Source organism: Anoplophora glabripennis, unplaced genomic scaffold, assembly GCF_000390285.2.
Source record: "Anoplophora glabripennis isolate ALB-LARVAE unplaced genomic scaffold, Agla_2.0 scaffold354, whole genome shotgun sequence".
Lineage (NCBI taxonomy): Eukaryota > Metazoa > Arthropoda > Insecta > Coleoptera > Cerambycidae > Anoplophora > Anoplophora glabripennis.
The window spans coordinates 176255-176532 of record NW_019416649.1 but is presented as its reverse complement, the minus strand read 5'-3'; positions in this window follow the sequence as shown (position 1 = coordinate 176532).

Genomic DNA, 278 nt, shown 5'->3' with positions numbered 1-278 from the left:
ATAAAAAATTACGTTTTAAATCTTGGAATGCTATAATTGTGCAATAATTTAAAATAAAAATTCCCTTATATTGTTTATGAAAGAATATTTTACTTTTGCCATTTTCAACTCTTATAAACTACCCTTTTACCAATACTAATGTAAAATATTTTTATTATAATCGATTTTTAAATATATTCAATCATAAAAAAAATTGCTACCCGCATTTGAATCCTAACATTTTGCTCCAAAAATGAGAATGAATTTGCTCCGAAAAAATGTCATTGGTTTTTTTACCA